The sequence below is a fragment of the Brassica napus genome, chromosome C8 (assembly GCF_020379485.1).
Source record: "Brassica napus cultivar Da-Ae chromosome C8, Da-Ae, whole genome shotgun sequence".
NCBI lineage: Eukaryota > Viridiplantae > Streptophyta > Magnoliopsida > Brassicales > Brassicaceae > Brassica > Brassica napus.
Window position 1 is genome coordinate 21,008,236 of NC_063451.1, and position 16,883 is coordinate 21,025,118.

General features: G+C 32.1%; 2 pseudogenes; both read right to left on the reverse strand.

Moving 5' to 3' along the window:
- Nucleotides 1–3,693: 3,693 nt before the first annotated feature.
- LOC125591631 lies at nucleotides 3,694–8,713 on the reverse strand (annotated as a pseudogene).
- LOC125592204 lies at nucleotides 3,912–3,996 on the reverse strand (annotated as a pseudogene).
- Nucleotides 8,714–16,883: the final 8,170 nt, after the last annotated feature.

Sequence of the window (16,883 nt, forward strand, 5' to 3'; positions counted from 1 at the left end):
TACCTTTTTTCACTGAAGAGTCAAAAGACCATTCTATCCTTGCTTATAGACATATAAATAAAAATAATTAAATAATAATAATAATAATAATAAAAATTATAGTTTTCGAATTATATGTTTTCAAATTGAAGTTTTTTATAATTTTTATGCATTTTTTGATTTTTTTCTTCAAATTGTCCTTTTGAAATACGAAAATTCTTTTTGAAACTATTTAAAAAAAAATTATTTATGTGTTTATTAAAATTTTAATCTCACCCTTTAAATCTAAACCATAAGTCTAAACTAATAAACCATAGGGTTATAAGTGTCTATTTACTTTTTTTAAAGTGAGGTTAAATGTGGTTAAGATAAAAATGAAAAACGGTATTATGAATGTGGTAGTTTAGGCAATTTTTGAGAGAGGCAATCATGTATATTTCTCTTGTTATGTTGGCCGAATATTAATACAACATCTAATATCATATACATTTTTATAAGAGATGATACATTTTAATCCAAACAATTTTTTTAAAACAAAATTTATGTAAAAAAAAACATGATATCACTTCAGTCATATATTTAAACTAAGTTTTGAGCGTTAGAGAGGTTAATTAATAAAAAAAAAACAGCTCTTTACGTAAAAATAATAAAATATAAAAAATTAAAAACTAAATAGAAACGAGGGAAAATTTCACTTTTACCTTCCTTTTGGTACCACAATTCATTTTAACTTTTATTATGAAACATTTTCAACCATACCTTTTTCACTGAAGAGTCAAAAGACCATTATATCCTTGCTTATAGACATATAAATAAAACTAATTAAATAATAATAATAATAAAAATTATAGTTTTTGAATTATATGTTTTCAAATTGAAGTTTTTTATAATTTTTATGCATTTTTTGATTTTTTTCTTCAAATTGTCCTTTTGAAATACGAAAATTCTTTTTGAAACTATTTTAAAAAAAAATTATTTATGTATTTATTAACATTTTAATCTCACCCTTTAAATCTAAATCATAAGTCTAAACTAATAAACATAGGGTTATAAGTGTCAATTTACTTTTTTTAAAGTGAGGGTAAATGTGGTTAAGATAAAAATGAAAAACGGTATTATGAATGTGGTAGTTTAGGCAATTTTTGAGAGAGTCCCCCCCCCCCTCTTTTTGGTTTAGTCATTAAAGTCCGTAAATTTTATAAAAAATTATGAAAAACACATCCAATAACTAATTCGTGATTAAAACATAGATTCTAAAAAATAAAAAAAAATCATAATCTTGATATTATTCAGAAATATTTATTTTAAAATCATAATTGGTTATTCATAGAATATTGTTTATTTGATCTTCAAATACAACAACATATACAAGATTTCGTTAACATGTGTACTTCTGTATAGCAAAGGTCAATATTAGATTTGCTACGTTGGTGATGAAGAATCAGCTGTATTGGAGCTTAAACCAAGTCGAGATTGACAATTGGGTTATATGGTATTGCTTGACATCCGGTTAATTATTATTCAATGGTTTACGGTTATTAAAGTCGGTTATCAGTTGTACTTTGTTTAATATAAAAGCAAAGCTCGTGCGTTGTACACGTTATCAGAGAAATATATATTGTATTAGGGTTACAAACTTTAGGTCACAACCGTTGTGTGATCTTGGAGAGTTAGTGATTTACCTTGCCAGACTTCAGAGACGTAGCCACAACGGTGAACTCTGGATAATCAATTAATCTATGTGTGTGCTCTTGTTCTTTTTTTCGTTTCTCATTTTTTTCTTGCGTATTCGTATTCCTGAGTCGTTTCCGTGAGAGTTTCGTGTTTGTAAACTTGTGCAACGTGAGTTCGAGGTCGAACGACTTCACAGTTTAGATCGAATATCAAAAACAAGCTTGAACACTTAAAAGATTTGACTCTATCTTCTTAAAATATTTGCTCCCTTGCTCACCAGCCGTTAGGACCGGCCGGAAATTAGTTAACTAGTTTATTTTTCTGAATTCATATTCAACCCTTCGTTTCTCTCTATCCAGTACTAATTTTATGTTTATGTTCCTCACTATATGATCAAGAATGCAGTGTTAATGTTAATCATATTATTTTTCATTAAATATATATTTCCCTCATTCAACTTTAGTCAGCTTTGAATGTCTTTATAAGTCTTGCTTTAAAGACGAAAAACGATCTCCTTCCCGATTTACCTTAGATTCGTCAAAATTGAGGCATCCAAACTAGGTATAACTATTATACTCCTTCTAAATATAAAGAGTCAGCTAAAACCAAATAAAATATTGTTGAAGAACGAAATCTGAGGATGCCCGATAGGCAATATAAAGGGACTTTTTCTTGGGTTCACCCCCTAGGGTGAACCTTTAGGTTCACCAACCAATAGAAAGTTATCATTTTAGATCTAGTATCTTTTAATTAAGGAAACAAAATAACTTGCCAAATTATATTATGCTTTTAAAATAAAAAATTAAAAATTAAATAAATAAAAATAACAATAGTTCTAAAAAAATATTATTTTAAAAAAATATTTATTTTTAAGATTTAGAGTTTAGTGTTTAAGATTTATAATTTAGAATTTATCCAAATGTTTAGTGTTTTTCTAAGGGTTTAGGGTTTACCTAAGGGTTTAGGGTTTACCCAAGCGTTTAGGGTTTACCCAAGGGTTTAGGGTTTACCCAAGGGTTTAAGGTTTTCCCAAGGGTTTAGGGTTTAGGATTAGAGTTTAGGGTTTAGTGTTTTGTTGACAACATGTTTAGTGTTTTTCCAAGGGTTTAGGGGTTTACCCAAGGATTTAGGGTTTACCCAAAGATTTAGGGTTTAGGATTTGAGTTTAGGGTTTAGTATTAGAGCTTAGGGTTTAGTGTTTTGTTGACAACATTTTTTTTTTTGAATTCGTTTTTTATATATTATTTTTATTTATTTTTAAATTTTATTTTGAAAAGATAATATAATTTGCAAGTTATTTGGTTTCCTTAATTAAAAGATACTAGATTTAAAATGACAATTTTCTATTGGTTGGTGAACCTAAAGGTTCATCCTAGGGGGTGAACCCAAGAATAACTCATATAAAGGAAATAAATCAAGGTTTTATTAAAAGACTTTTTCTTGGGTTCACCTCCTAGTTTAGGTTCACCAACCAATAAAAAGTTGTCATTTTAGATCTAGTATCTTTTAATTAAGGAAACAAAATAACTTGCCAAATTATATTATGTTTTTAAAATAAAAAAAATTAAAAATTAAATAAATAAAAATAACAATAGTTCTAAAAAAAGATTATTTAAAAAAAAAATTTATTTTTAAGATTTAGAGTTTAGTGTTTAAGATTTATAATTTAGAATTTATCCAAATGTTTAGTGTTTTTCCAAGGGTTTAGGGTTTACCTAAGGGTTTAGGGTTTACCCAAGGGTTTAAGGTTTTTCCAAGGATTTAGGGTTTAGGATTAGAGTTTAGGGTTTAGTGTTTTGTTGACAACATGTTTAGTATTTTTCCAAGGGTTTAGGGGTTTACCTAAGGATTTAGGGTTTACCCAAGGATTTAGGGTTTAGGATTTGAGTTTAGGGTTTAGTATTAGAGTTTAGGGTTTAGTGTTTTGTTGACAACATTATTTTTTTTTTAATTCGTTTTTTATATATTATTTTTAATTATTTTTAAATTTTATTTTGAAAAGATAATATAAATTGCCAAGTTATTTGGTTTCCTTAATTAAAAGATACTAGATTTAAAATGACAATTTTCTATTGGTTGGTAGGTTCACCCTAGGGGTGAACCCAAGAATAACTCCAAATGCAAATATTGACTAGTGAATCAGTTAACAGAACAGATTGCTCGCAATTAAAATTATAAATATCTTCAAATCTTCATGTAAGTCACACAAACAACATATAATTACAATAGAAAATACAATTTACTCAATAGAAATGGAGAAAGTAGCTTTCATATTCATCGATCTTATACTTTTCTCAACATGTAAGTTTTTCCTAAATCATATCTTAGTTATTCATCACCATTGTAGATTTCTGATTATCACCATCGTTATTATCATCAGTTCATCATGATGACCATATTAATAATTAACAATATATATTATCCTGTCTTACTCTAACAGGCACTCTTATTCTAGCACAATCTTGTGAAACGGCCTCTGATTGTGTTCATCTGAAATGTGTAACGAAGATCAAATGTGAGGACAACCATTGTAAATGCGTCAATCCAAAACACATAGCTTTACCACTTGACACGAACTGTGGTGTTGCTGCTTGCATTGACTTTTGCAAGGCGAAAGGTGAACAAGCTTATGCTTGTATCTTAAACCAGTGTTATTGTCGTAAACCTCCTATCTACTAAGGAATAATATTGGCATGTTCAACTACTGTTATTTTCACAAATTCTCGTTCAAGACTTTTATTATAAATTTATAATGGTCTTTTCTATCAAATAAAAATAATAAAAGAAGATATTAATGTTTCAATTCTACGATTTTTTTTCATCAGTTGTCTTTTTCAAGGGCATTTTTCTCGGCGTGGATTAAATTTCAATCATAAACTCAAAGTAGTATAAGAGATGTCAATCCAATCCTAAATTGTTTTAAACAATGAGAATAAAAATTATTTGCCTAATCTAAACAATCAAGATGTAGTTGAATGGTATCAAGTAACTAGCAAGAAATCAAGTTCACAAGAGCAATGAAACTAAACAAGTATTCAATCAATAGTTAAATATGGATCCATGGGCAAGGACACTGATTTAAGATGATCAAGATTCAATCTAGAGTACTCATACAATGATCATTCATATTCTATAGGTCTAGACAATTACAAGTAAATTAATCTATTTCCATAGCAATAATCCCTATGCTACTCAAGAATCAGACATCAATTTCCATTAGCTTATAAGTTGATAAGTATAAATTTTACTCCTCAAGTAGTTGTAGTACAAGAGGTATCAATTCAATTTTACGACAATTCTAAGCAGTAAGAATGCAAGTCATACAACTTAATCTAAGTGCAATCAGTGTAATCAAGTTGATAAGTAACAATTTGCAATTAAGATAACCAGTAACCAAAACAATGGAATAAACAAGCTATCAGTCAACAAGTTTTCCTAAATCTAGAACACAAATTTAGATCATTTATTTCCCAGATAAAGACCATATGCAATCAAGAACTAAACATCAAATTCCTTTGGTTTAAATCATTTAAGCATGCATTTCAAACAAGTCTACTAACTATCTAACAATCATAGAATCAAATCCTTTGGCTATTCAAGGTAGAGCATATATAAGTTCATTTAAGCATATCATAAACACCTTCAGTGCATAACTCATCTTAAGATCTAGATATGAGTGATCAAGTCTTATCTAGCATTAGTAACCTTAAATAGCAAGGAAACAAGTACATTAATTACTAAACACCTTAACTCTTTACTTTATCACCCTAATCACCCTAACCCATAGATATAATAGGAGTATACTCACTAATTTTCATGAAAAAACCCAAAAATCATGGATGATTCAAGGCTTATCATGTTAGAAAGCAAGTTTAATCCAACAAACACAAAGAAATAAAATGAAAAGAAACTAAAGATTGAATCTTTCACCAAAATAGCAATGTGTTCAAAGAGAAAACAAGATGATCAGGGGTTTTGGCATAAAAGAGTATTTATAGGCCTTTAAAAACAAGTTGGGTCGATCCAACAAACATGGGTCGACAAGAAGCCTACATCAAAGACATTAGTTATAACTAGTTTATCTAGCATTGAAATGGTGTCACACGCTGCAGGTATCTTCATGCATCAACAAACCTACATCAAAGACATTCTCCATCAGGCCTCAATGTCTGAATGCAACCCGATCCCCACGCCTCTCCCACAGAGAATAAACAACTACAACTCAGAACCGTTCCCTGAACCAACCTACTTCCGCAGCATAGCTGGAAAACTGCTTTACATGACTATAACAAGACCCGACATACATTATGCTGTCAAAAATAAATCTTATTTATTGACTGACAATTGAAGCAATTTTTTACAGCTGAATTTCATCTCTTCCTCACTTTCATACTACTGATTCTACTGATAATTGATAAAATGAAACAATTGAATTCACCAGAGACATCCTTTTGTTCAAGCTATGATCTTCACATCACTAACCGCATGCTCGTTGAGCTTTACGAGGGTTCTTGATGGCAGACTCTTTACGTTCTTGTTCTCTGATCCTCTGCCTCCAAAGTTGAAAAAGGGCTGCTGCAGCCAGCATTGCAGATCGCACGGTCCTTGTGCTTTGTAAGTCCTTGAAGCCTCTCAATCATCCTCCTTGACTCTTTAAGGTTTGGAGTGACGTTGATCTTCATGAGCAGTGAGATAGCTTCTACGCATCTGCTTTGCCAGAGAGAATAAATACACTTAGCGTTGGCCACGTCAGCCGCTTTCTTTGCTGCTTCGAACAACTCCACCATCTCCTCTGTTTTACCCGCAGGTTTAGGGTTTCTAGAATCCTTCACTGGAACGTTCTTGCAAGCAGAAACTCTCGGAATTTTGGTTGTAACCTTACCATCTTTGTCTTTGATGTCCTGTCTCGATTGATGAGGAAGAGCCGTAGTAGTAACAGATGAAATCTTGTCAGCATCTTTAAGTAATCCACATGACTTGCAAGCATCGGTCTTTGTCTCAGTCCTTACTACAGGTTCCCGAGCGAGAGTTTTGTGATCTTGTTTCTTGTCTGAAAGACTGAAACCAAAAGGATTGGTCTTCAACTCCAAGCAGAAGCGTGTACTTTCTTGTTTCTTCGGCTTCTTCAGACGAGCTTTGTTAAGACCGACCGATTTGTCTGATCCTTGCGAGTAGAGCGTCTTCAACAAAGAAGTGAACAACGATTGAGATTCTTCCCGGATTCTAGGGCTCCGATTATGTTTTCTCAAAGTCTCTAGTTTGAAAATTGACTTGGAGAAGTAAAGAATATCCTTGAACCGAATCAATATTGTACCAGGGCTCCGAGTATTGGCAGCACCAATCAAATCTTTCGTCTTCTCTTTTCTTTCTTCGTACGTATGTTGGTTCTCAGGTGGCTTAGGGTTTGATGAATGATAAACGAAAAGAAGAAAATAAGGAACTAATGAGAGTGTAGTGAAATAATCGTAGTAGCTTAGAACCATGTGTTTGTTATAAATTTGGTCATCGAAATTCAAATATTTATTTGGCAAGAATTTATACTTTTATTATATAGTATAAACTCCATACTTTTAGGGGGTGTATTGGATCAAGAGTTTTAAGAGATTATAGATTTTCATTAAAATCTCATGTTATTCAACTAATGATTTCTAAATATCTTCTCAAATCATCTGTTATTGAATATGAGATTTATGTAAAGTCTTCAAAAATCATCTGAAATGTTCTATTATTTCATCAATAATTCATAAAGACCATATCAAATCCAGTATTATTGAAAACTAAACAATTTTTTGAAACAAAATTTATGAAATGGATTTGAGGAGACTTTACATCCATTTGTAGTTAAAAATAGTGATAATGAAATTCCACCTCTACGGTAGTTATTTGGAGATATTTCAAAATAAAAGAGTTCAAATATGTGAAGAGTGAGACATTGTTCAATCTCTACCTCTCATCCTCTGATATCATTGATTTATCATTCCCCAGATTCTCAAGCTCCTTTGCCAATCAAATAAAAATCTCTAATTTTGATAGCCGATCATCTGTTTCTTGTTAGTGTTCTTCCCATTGGCAGCAATGTTAAAAAAAATGATGTTAAAAAGTATTTTAACGTAATTAAGCAAGTTGTTCTCTTTTGTTAAACATGAGTCTGCAGAATAAAAGAGAAAGAGAGACACAGGTATAAGATTGTGATTACTCTCTTATCTCTACTTTATGACTCGTTGGTTTGGTGGACTAAGATTTTGTTGTGATAGAAACACGAGCCAGACTACTACAGTTAAAGTCCAATAAAGAGTTGATTGTCATAGAAAAATGAGGTGCCGATCAAGAACTTGACTTTCCTTTCAATTTATGGTTTGGCTCTGGCAGATTTTAAGTAAAACATGAGATGAATAAATGATGGTCATATGAATATTTCAGTGTATGTATCCTCAAAGTTATGTTCTGTGTAATTACAAAAAAATTAAAGGTTATGTTCTATGGGTGAAAGTATTTGACGTTGACTCGCTGAGGACTTATGAAAGACATTCCATTGCTTGCCTGCAAGAGTTGCATAATCAAAAGTTGGACTTGGAAAAGTGACTGACTTTAACCAAAATTAGAGTTAAGAATTATTTCAAATCATCTAAACTATTCTGAAAGTTAAAAAAATATCTTATCAAATCATCACTTATTTTTTCCGTCCTTTTTTAGATCTTACCAACATCAGCTATATTTACTCAAACTCTCCTTAAATCCCACCATATCTAAAATCCATCAAACCATTCTTAAATCAATATTTCAATAGACCCCCCTTAAGTAGTTTGTAAATTCATTATGAACTAATATCATAGAAAGTTACACAATTGATCTGATGTATCCCAAAATGATGATTTTTTCTATTGGATCTTGCCTCTTTTTTTTTCTCTCTTTCTAATAGATGTATATATGTGTTTCACCAAATCTATTTTATAATCATTTGGGGGCTTTTTGCAAAATTGACTCAAAACTCAAAGTCAAACCTAAAACTAACCCATGTTTTTTTTGGATTTTTCTTTTGTCCTATCCACCCCACAAGTTCATATAATTCATGAAAATGCCATCAAATCTTTTTTTTTTCCGAAAATGACATTTTTACTCTCTCACCCTCATCATCTTCAAGTAATTACAAGATTGTCATTGTCATCAATACCCCAACCACCATGAACAACCAATTTGAAGCTCTTAATGCACCTAAAATCGATTTACACTCTCTCTTTCTCACTTGTTATGAACTAAAAACAACATTTCTTTCACTTTGCCTCCATATTCATCAAAAAAACTCAAGCTTTTGATTCAATTTTTTTAATGGTTGATAGAGTCATTCAAGCATATTATTCTTGGTGGGTTACTTTCGTTTGAGATTCTGGGTGGTTGGAGAAGACTCTGTGTGCTAAGGAAGTCATCTCACTAGTTTAAGGTATGAAATTGGAATTTTTTCCAGATTTGTTCGTGTAGAAGACTTACCTGTAAGTAGTCTGGCTGCAGAAGACTTACGGGTAAGTCTTCTGGTCAAACGGACGACTTACTTGTAAGTCGGCATCTTTGTTTGTTAAAAAAAAATCTAGAGAATACCCTAGACGACTTACTGATAAGTCGTCTAGGATAAACGGGTTAGTTTTGCATTTGATCGAATTGTGTCAGATATTTGACTTTTCCTGGACGACTTACTAGTAAGTCATCTCCGGGAAAACAAAAATTTCAATATTTTATTAAAGCTGGACGACTTATCTGTAAGTCGTCTCAGGTTACTTTTGCAATTGGAAAATAAAACTTAAATATTTAATTTTTCCCAGATGACTTACGCGGAAGTCGTCAAGTAAGACGACTTACTTGAAAGGCGTCCAGGATAAGCAAAGTCGTCCAGATTTATTTCCTAGATTCTGGTCAAACCTTGCTTATCTCAGACGACTTTCTCGTACGTCGTTTGTCTGGACGACTTTCAAGTAAGTCATCTGGGTAAAGTTAAATATTTATGTTTCTTTTTCGAATTGCAAACTAACCTGAGAAGACTTACAAATAAGTCATCTAGCTTTAATAAAATATTGAAATTTTTGTTTTCCCGGAGAAGACTTACTGGTAAGTCGTCCAGAAAAAGTCAAATATCTGACACAATTCGTGTCAAATGCAAAACTAACCCGTTTATCCTAGACGACTTACCAGTAAGTCATCTAGGTTTTTTTTTTAACAAACAAAGCTGGACGACTTACTTGTAAGTCATCCTATTTAAAATTCAATTACAAAAATGACCTATTTGGACGACTTACCAGTAAATCTTCCAGACGACTTACTGGTATTTCGTCTGCGTCAATGTTTAGTAAACTTTCATTTTCTCTATGTTTACGAATGTGTTTTATTTTGAATTTTTGTAGATGATGTGTCAGTTACATGCAGTGTATGAAGAATGATTGTTGAAAGATTGCCGTTGGGATTTTGTGGTTGATAATGTCAAAGGAGCGAGAATCATTTTTTTGGGGGGAAGGTTCGACAAATGCTGAACTTCTTGCAATGGCTCAAGAAGATTATAACCTGGACATGAGCACATAATCTGTGGAGATAACCTACTCATTACCAGCATAAATGATGCAGGCTCCATACACCCCTCCTATTCATGTTACAAGTGATAGACAAGTTCGAAACTTGCTCGAGATAACCAAAACGCATGGAGTACGGCTTTGTGTATCAAGTCGTAGCAAGGTGGAAATGATTTCAGAGTTCAGGGAAGAAGATAATGAAGCTGATGAATGTTTTGAAGATGATGATGATGATTTGGTTGAAGATGAAAATCATGATGGGGAGGAGGATGATGGGGAGGAGGACGATGGGGAGGAGGATGCTGGTATCTCTATTGTTGCTGTAGCGGACGAGAATGGTGAGGATTACAGTGTTTATGGAAAGGTTGAAGATGAGGATGAGGAAGATGATGATATGTGTTTTGAAGATATCAAAAAGATTGAAGGAGGAAGATCGAATGGTAACAGTATCTATGTCAACCAGAGTTTTGTTAGCAAGGATGCACTGCTTTCAGAGCTGCGGTTGACAACAGTGAGGTTTAGGTTCTCCTTCAGAATATACAAGTCAACGAAAACTCTCCTTGTGACAACATGTCCGGTTAGTGGTTGTCAATGGAAGGTCAGAGCGAGTGTGAAACATGAGACAAACACGTTTTAGGTAACAAAGTATGTGGAAAAACATACATGCTCAGTGGGAGACCGACTCGCTCAGCGGAGACACTGTACTCCGAAGTATGTTGGTAGGCTTTTCATTGATCGTGTTGGAATCATTGATGGGTTGAATCCGCAGCATATCACTGATGCAATGAAGAACATGTTTGGCATGACGCTTGATTACACCACTTCATACAGAGCACTTTTATATGCACAAACATTGGTGAGAGGATCAGCAGAAGATGGGTATTCGCGTTTGCCATCATATCTCGAGCAAATATCCTTAGCAAATCCCGATTCTATCACAGCTATAGAACTTGATTCTATCAATAGATTTAAGTATCTATTTCTCTCTTTTGGAGCTTCTATCAAAGGTTTTAAGTATCAGAGAAGGGTCATTGTGGTGGATGGGACTCACCTAAATGGGAAGTATGGAAGTGTTATGTTAGTTGCAGCCGCACAAGATGAGAATTTTTAGATATTTCCATTGGCTTTTGGGATCGTAGATGATGAAGATGAACTTTCTTGGGAATGGTTTTTCACAAAATTGGCTAGTTGTGTATCTAATCAGCAGCCTCTGATGATAGTCTCCGATCGGCACGCGGCCATTAAAAGTGCGTGTGATAAGGTGTTTCCTTGGGCAACCCGAGGAATATGTTATTATCACCTTCAAGAGAACATTGTCAAAAAGTATAAAGGGAAACATCTCTTGTATTTGGTGAAAGGTGCTGCTTATGCTCATACGGTTTCAGATTTTGACCGGTACATGGCTGAGATACGGAGTGCAAACCCGGACCTTGCAACGTATTTGGAGAATGCTGACGTCAGCCTATGGTCAAGGGTTTATTGTCAGGGGGATAGGTAAAAACATAAAGACAAGCAACATCGCTGAATCTATTAATTCCGCTCTGAAGCGAGCTAGAGGATTTTCGGTTCAGTTCCTGTTGGAGTTCATAAAGGAGAAGCTAGGAAAGTGGTATTGGAAAAGGAGAGAAGATGCTTTGAGTCTCCCAGCTCAACATAGTCGAGGTGTTGAATACTTGCTTGCTGTTCGATCGGAGATAGCAGATATGATGACGGTACAACCAATTGATGGATGGCGATTCTTTGTGAAAGGTGGCAAAATGGACTGTGTGGTTGGTTTGGAACATGGAAAGTGTGATTGTGGTGTCTATGAAGTGGAGAAAATACCTTGCTCTCATGCTATAGCTGCTGGAACATCTGCTGGTTTGCATATCTCCACACTTGTATGTCCAGTGTACTCAAAGGATTTTCTGTTTGCAGGATACTCAGAGAATATATATCCTTGTGTTGGACTACAAGTTGAAGGACACACATGCTTTCCTCCGGATGTAAAGCGTGGTCCGGGAAGACAGAAGAAATCAAGATGGCAATCTTGGTTGGAGCTATCCAGGATGAGAGGACGCAAACCCCGGAAGCAACACATGGTTTATAGATGCTCAAAATGCAAGGAAACTGGCCATACGAAACCACAATGTAAGTCGTCCAGTGTTTAGTCTTCCAGAAGACCTTCAATTAAGTCGTCCAGAAGGTTGACCAGTTAGTCGTCCAGGGTTTTTTCTTCTAGAAGACCTTCAAGTAAGTCATCCAGTGTTTAGTCTTCCAGAAGACCTTCAATTAAGTCGTCCAGAAGGTCGTCCAGTTAGTCGTCTAGGGTTTTTTCTTCCAGAAGACCTTCAATTAAGTCGTCCAGAAGATCGTCCAAGGTTTTCTTTTCCTTCAAGTTAGTCGTCCAGTGTTTAGGATTCCAGAAGACCTTCAATTAAGTCGTCCAGAAGGTCGTCCTGTTAGTAGTCCAGGTTTTTTCTTCCAGAAGACCTTCAAGTTCGTGGTCCAGTGTTTAGTCTTCCAGAAGACCTTCAATTAAGTCGTCCAGAAGGTCGTCTAGTTAGTCGTCCATTGTTTAGTCTATGTATTAAATATTTGTGTTATGAACTTATCTGTGAAATTGCACTACCAAACAAATTTGAGATGGTCTTGCACTTTATATTATCCGAAATATAGTTACAAAAGGTCACTGCTCAGAAGACTTTCCAGACTACTTATAGTTAAGTCGTCCAACATTTCAGACGACTTAACTGTAAGTCTTCTGCGCAGAATATAGTTACAAAATAGGGATCATCAAGTTCAAATACAAAATAGGCATCAAGTTCAAATACACACATCAGCCTAATCTATCATACAAAATAATCCAACGTAGCGTATTTATCACCCCTCATAGACTACTGTTATTTTAATACATAGACTACTGTAAACAAAGTGTTACTACGAAATTAAGCTTTTTGAAGCGTTTTTAAAACTAAACTAGATTTTGACCCGCGCTTGGGAAGCGCGGGTTAATTTTTGATTTATTTTTAATAATTATGAAATTCCGGTTTTGAATCATATAATTTTGATGATTATATGAAAAATATACCTGGTTTGCATAGGCACTATTGGTTTATATGAAATTTGATCATGTGTTTGTGTTTTTGTGGAATTTGTTTGAAATCTATTTGAATATTAATTTGTGTTTATAAGTATAGAAATTTGAAAATGAGGTAGATATAGTGTTATCAGCAAATATTTTTGTTACATTTACTTGTATGTATATCAACTACCAAACTACCCAAATATAAACCCAAGTAGTAAAAATATTAGTTTCTCAAAAAAAAAGTAGTAAAAATATTCTTTTTATTTTTAATAGTATCTATATTATAAATATAAACAAAATTATCAATTTGAAACATATGTTTCATTATTAAAAGTTAGTTTAAATAAGTGTTTATTTATGTATTTAATGGTCCTAAGTTTCTGGGCTTTTTCATAATTTAAATTTAAAATGGGTCTAAATTTAATTTTGTTTAAATTATGTTCCGGTCCAACCCCAGTCATCAAATTCTCTCTGCCGACAACAAAGAGATAAAGACTTCTTCCTGTTTATATCGAAAGTTTAAAAAAAATCTCCGACAGCGATACATTAATTCGTAGGAGTTCGCCGCCGAGTGGTTCCTCTAAGATCTGAACCGGTAAATCTTCTCTCCCTTATTTCTTCTTCATACCGCTTAAAGAAAGTTCTACTTTTCCATTTTTTATTTTATAAATAGGGATAAGCATCAGTGAATCATCGGGTATTTGAAGGAAAGCAAAGAACCGTGCTAGCCAATTCATCCATGTAAGTCTTTTTGCATGAGGCATAGCTTTTTCGTACCCTTTAAAAAATATTAATGAAAATATTTCTGTTAGTGTATTTCTTTAAAATAAAAATAAACATAGAGATCTATAATCGCAAATGTATAAAGAGGAAAACACACTTACATGTGCATTCGATAGGATTACTTCCAGTGAATCACCAGCAATTTTATTCCTTTGTCTCCACTCACTTTCACTTGTACACGTCAAACAGTCTTGTGTGGTTCGACGTCTTTCAAGAAGGACATCTGAATCGAGATGGTCAGTTAACCATGTTTTTTGAATAGTTTGTTTGCTTTTTTTTTCTGTGTTTTTTTTTTGTTTCGATAGAGTTGAAGTTAAAAGGGTATCAAGATGGTCAGTATTTATAATAAGACAGGTTTCTAGTCGATGCAGGTTAAGTGAAGCTCGGATAGAATATTTGGTAATCAATGTAGGTTACCAAAAATCTTGGTAGAGAATATAAGTAGAATTGATTAGATATTTTGTTTGATAGAAATAAGGAAAATTATGTATTTCTGTCATAATAAAAAAACTTGTAGACCAAGTTATTTAATTATTTTGTGTTTTTTAGTTTGATAATCGTATATATTGTTAACAACAAATCTAATAATATATCTAGTTAGCATATTCACACTATATTCGTTCTTGTTTACATATTTTGTTACGATTTTAAATTTTAAATCTTAAAATTGTGATATAGGAACAAACCTTATCGTTTAAATTTGTGATTAGAAACACTCTTTTTCAAATTGTACCATTTTTTATGTATTTGAAGTTAATCGTATTTATTGTATAACATAATATGTGATGAATCCGTAAATATAACATCATGTATAACATAATATGTGATGAATAATGCGGTATGATCGTGTGAACTATGGTGGTTTAGGTCTTTAATACATTCATGTTTGATTTTTTAATAAGTGATATTTCAAGAAGTGTGTCGACATATGAGTTTTTTTTTTCAGGAAGAGAAGACATGCAAGGACAACATGAGACCATCCAAGAAGGTTTTCGATTTTAACAAACAGAAGTTGAGCAATCGCATGATGAAGTGTAATTCGTATAAGTTTCATAAGTGTAATGTTTTATAATCTTGATATTAATGTGACATGTTTAGAAATCGTTGTGGCTTATAGTTTTGGTATAATGTTTTAGTAATCGATTTAAGTGGTACAAATTTAAATAATGTAAACCGATTTTCTGGTTAGAGTAAAAACAGGATACATATATAAGGTTAAATGTTGGTCACATGTTGTTATAATATATATGGGAAGACCAAAATATAATAAAAAGAAATGGTCCAAACAACTTTCATAAGTAGATTTATTAAAACTCCTTCTCTTTTAATAGTATTGATAAGCTCAAAAGAATATTTACATAATTCTTTTTTACACTTTCACTTAAAAATCATTTAGATTGGGGGATTTTTTCAGACGACTCAAATTATATGTTTGTTTCAAATAATACATATATATTCTCTGTCTGCTTTCAAAGTATTATTCAGACTTACATTTACCAAAAAATAACAATATGTGATATACACCGTACTAATCCAAATGGTCAAAAATATAAGTTAAGCTTAAAAGCTTTCACACTTATCCAATTACAACTCTCTCTTGTGGACAAATGGCAACGACATCAAAAGAAATGAAATATATGAAATGAAATTGTCAGATCATACATTCAAATGTTAATTGACAATAAAAATTGTGATCTTCTAACAAATATTAAACTTTGTGTTATAATTAACCGACACTCCGCGCGAAAAATGTGAAGAGCTGTTTTTCACAATTTAAAGTTAAAACATATAATATTTATTAATACAATTTAAAGTTAATTTTTATTTCCAAAAAAATAAAATATTTTTTTTGATCAATAAATAAAATATATTTTAATATAAAATAGTTTTATTGTAAACTCACCCGCCCGTAGGGCGGATAACCACTAGTATATAATATTTATGACATATTTCATAAATAATAATTATTTTGAGAAAACATCTCAATTTTAGAATTCACAATTTACTTTTTTAGATTTAAATTTATAATTTTAAAAGTTAAAATTCGTGATTGATGTTAAAGTATAGGGAATAGAGTTTAGAGTTCATAAAATAGATTTTAGGTTTAAAATTAGAAATTTTAAATTAAGATTCAGAGTTGAAAAGAAAAGATAAAAAACTAGAGTTTAAATTTATCATATAGAGTATAAGATTTTTGATTGTAGTTTAGTGTTTATGGTATAGATCGTTAAGTTTGGAGTATGGTGTTTGGATTCTGGATCTTAAGATTAGAGATTAAATTTTGAAAAAGGTTAAATTTTGAAAAAGATTAAATTTTTGTTTAAGTTAGAAATGTAAGATTAATTTTTGAAAAGATTAGTGTTTTTACGGTTAGTTTTGAAGTTTATATCTAGAATATTGAATGTATAATTTATGTTCGGAGTTAGGATCTAGAATATAGAGTCTAATTCAGTATTAAATCTTTTTCTTTAGGAAACCATAGTTTCAGATTAAGAAGATTAAATTTTGAATTTAATTTTAAGCTTTGAAATTATAATATGAAAAGATTAGATCAGTTTTAAGAGTTTTCTTTAGAGTTTAGGGTATAAAACCATGTTTAGGGTTTAGGGGTTCAAATAGCTTTTCTTAGCGTTAGGAAAATGATATTATATGTCTTTGATAGCATTATCGAAGCCGCTTAAATAATATTTTGGCGTTTAAGTCTAATTTCCCAATAAATTTTGGCAGATTCTGTGATTTTATCTTCCCGCTCACTTAATTTTCAAAATAGCATTAACTACGTGTTATTTTAGGTTGCACTCTATTATAGCGTTTATCTAATGCTATTA